The following is a 3,862-nucleotide window of genomic DNA, read 5'->3' on the forward strand; positions in this document are numbered from 1 at the left end:
GAACATCAGCCATAGCCAAGGGGACAAAGACCTTGGCTCTTGCAGAGACATCCAGCATTGCCAGCACCCTTGGCCGTGTCCACCACAGTCCATCCTGCACTGTCCCAGGCCTGTGGCTGTTTCCCCACAGGCTGCAGACACCCCATGCGCTTCCCCACCTTCTTCTCACCCCAGTGTGTCCCCACCTGTGCTGCTGTCTCTCCATCCTCACCAGCTGTTCCTGGAAACACAAAGCCATGGCTGATCCAGAGTCCCTCTGAATGACCACAGCACTGCGCTCAGAATGACATTTCTTTATCCTGAGCTCCACTCTGGACCTGCAGAACTGCAGTTTCGATGGTTTTATTTTCTCATGCTGTTTCCCACTACCAAAAAAAAAAAAAAAAAAAGAGCCATCATCTTGGAAAGTGATTTTCAAGAGTTCTTGAGCCACTACTATCTTTCCCTCTCAATGTTCTACCCCAGCCAGCAACTAAGACCACAATAGCTGCTCACGTACTCCCCCAATATATTAAGTGCGATATGGAAGATAACCGAAGGGAATGGAGAAACCCGTGGGTTCAGAAATAGCATTTTAATAAGACAATAAAAATAGTATAATATACTACTACTATGTATATAATTAAATGAAATGAAATTTAAAAATTAAAATTAAATATAAAAAATCAAACTAAATTAAATTTAAAAAAATATACTCAGTGCAATCTGTCACGTAACTCCAGTCACACGGAACAGCCAGTCCTGGAGAAAGGAGCACCTTGGTCCCAAACAACCAATCCCAGCAAGACAGAGCAAAAAGGTCCAAGGGCCAACTGCAAAATGGCAGAACACCCAAAAACTCACTCAAATCTCCCAACAGAACGGAACTTCCAAACTAAACTAACCAAAGTACCTGGCAAATCTGAATTAACCAGCCAGAAATGTCAGCTCCAGCTTTGTACTGAGCATGACACTAATTGTAGGTGTGGGAAGATAAGGGAAGATTGGCAAGAAGGAGATTTGTAAATACGCTTAAGTGACTGTACCCAGAGTTTAGAAAACACAAATCACACTAATTTAGGTTTAGCCTTGTGTGCTTCACAAGTTGAACCTCTGTCTTTATAGAACATAGACTTGTGAAATCTTAAAGACACCTCCTCAACCATCCTTGAAATTCCTGCTTCACTCAATGACAGGAAGATGTGCCAGGGGAGGGTCAGGTTGGACATGAGGAAAAGGTTCTTCACCCAGAGATGCTGGACACTGAACAGGCTTCCCAGGGAGGTGTCATGGCCCCAACCTGACAGTGTTCAAGAAGACACTGGACAACGTCCTCGGACACACGGGGTGACCTGTGGGGTGTCCTATGCAGGGACAGGAGTTGGATTTGATGACCCTTGTGGGTCCTTCCAACTCAGGACATTCTATGATTCTATGAAACACTAGATCAAAAGTCCATGCACAGATGAGATGTAAACACATGGCTCAGAGCTCTTCCTGGGACCGTGGGATGTGGGTGTGCAAGGCCAAGGGAAGGACAACACTGGTACAACTTCCAGCTTCCCCATGGGGCTGCAAGGAGGCAACAAGGCCCCAGTGCCATGAGGACAACATGTCTTCTCTTAGACTTTTTTTACAGAGACAACTGTCCTGGCCAAGGGGACAGAGACCTGGGTTCTGTGGGTCCCTTCCAGCCTTACAGCGCCCTTTGCCATCTCCATCACAGGCTGTTCTACATGGTTCTACCCCTGCCCCTCTTTCCCTGCAGGCTGCAGACACCCATCTCGCTTCCCCACCTGCTCTCACCCCAGCATTTCTGCACCTTCACTGCTGTGTCTGCATCCTCACTGGCTGCTCTTTGGCACACAAACCATGGGCTGATCCAGCTCCTTCTGAGTGAGCTCTTGCCCTACAGCACTGCCCTTCCAGTGACATTTCTTCCTCCTGATAACCAGTCTCTACTTCCACATCTGCACTTGGTGGCTTTGTTTTTTTTTTTTCTCTGCTGCTTTTTCCCACTACTTTGGAAGCTTTACCACCTCAGAAACTGCCCATCAAGCAGAGATCCCAACCTGTTATTCTTCTAGTCGTCTTGCACTTGACCAGAGAGAAGTAACCTCACTGTGATCTCCTAAATCCCATGAGTGCTGCTGGCCTTTCAGCTTCTCTGATACAGACAACCATGTCCCTGCTGCTGTCCCATCATGTTCTCAGGTGGGATGGATGTGACAACCTGTCTCCAAGATCTCTTCCTGGGTAGGATCTGTCATACTTAGGCAGAGGTTCTTTCCTAGCCATGTCCCTGCTGCTGGGCTGTCACCTCCAGACACAGAACTGGCCTCACTGTCCCCTTCACAGCCACAGGATTCTGACTGGATTATGAGTGTCTGAGACACAACTGAACTCATAATACCATAACTATCCATCACCTTTTTTATGGCCTAGGACCCAGTCAGATAAAAGTACACTTATTTTATCAAATTTATCAATTATATTCCCTACTAGAGATTTGAGTTGAAAAACACTCTTCAGAGGAACTGCTGTATTTTTGTTGACAACATTTCGAACTCCTTTTCTGTCTTTTATTCTTTCTATTCTTCCTCTGCCTATTCTGCCTTCAAAATCCTCTCCAAGGGAAAGATTCATTGAATCGCAGAATAACTTCAGGTTTGAAGAGAGCCCTTGTCTCACTTGTCTCACTGTCCTGCTCCAGGCAGGGTTAACCAGGTGAGGTTGTCCAAGGGTTCCTCACAACAATGCATCATCCACAGAGAAGCTGAAAGTGCACTCGTCACATCATACAGAGGGAGAATAAAGATGTTTAACAGTGTTGGTCCAAGTGCTGGTCACTGAGGGATGCTACTAGTAACTGGCTGCACGGAGGGCTTTGTACCGCTGATGACATTTGGCTTGATTGTCCAGCCAACTTCCCACCCAGCTTCCAAATCTCCAGCCCAGAGATCACTGATCTGGCTACTAGGACACCAAGGAACACCACGTCTGTGACCCTGCAAAATTCCAGGTATGGCGGCAGGTTGACCAGCTGTTAATTCTCCTTCATGCTTTTCATGCAGATGGGTTCGATATCTGCCTTTTCCAAAGACCTCGGAAACCCTCTTACCACTTTGTCTTACTTTGAGAGCACAACCCAGAATCACAGGCAAGGGTGACAGAGCAGACAGGAGCACTTGAAATGAGCCTGTCGCAGCAGCTGAGATGAATCTCACTGGGCCACTGAGGTTTGTTCCTGGAGTCACACACAGAAATGCCAGGGTTCCATCAGGCATCCATGTCTGAGTTGGTCTCAGGACTCCTTATGCACCCAGGGATGCTCAGAGACAGAGTCTGTCCCTTTTACACACAGAGGCAGGAGTCACAGTGTCCCTCTGGCCTCCTGTTGCCGCTCCAAAGGGGTGGGAGACACCTCAGCCCTGTGGTGTGTCACCTGCTCTGCACTCATCTGAGATGTCCCGCGTCCTGAGGAATGGACACAGGGATCACAATTCAAGGAAGCACATCCCAGTACTGCATGCAGGTGATTTCCCATAGGTTGTTCCTCCCAATATGAAGTGACCTCAGGACCTCGTCTGTCTCACAGGCCTTCACGGAATGGAAAGGAATAGTTGATGGTGTTTATGCTCACTCAGGTTCATGTCACCTCACGTACATGATGTGCATGCTCACATCTCATCTGTACAAAGCAAACATGGACTGCTGAACTATTCATTGAGTGTCCATCCATGGAGAGAAAACAGCCTCTGTGGGTGAGAAGCCAGTGCTGGAAATGGTGGTTGTGAGGGGTCAGTCCATGGTGATTGAGGCTCCTTCTATGGGGTGTCCAGTGCACAGGGGCACAGCCCAGCCCCTGCTCTGCTGGTCCTGC

Source organism: Nesoenas mayeri (genome assembly GCF_963082525.1).
Source record: "Nesoenas mayeri genome assembly, chromosome: 8".
Lineage (NCBI taxonomy): Eukaryota > Metazoa > Chordata > Aves > Columbiformes > Columbidae > Nesoenas > Nesoenas mayeri.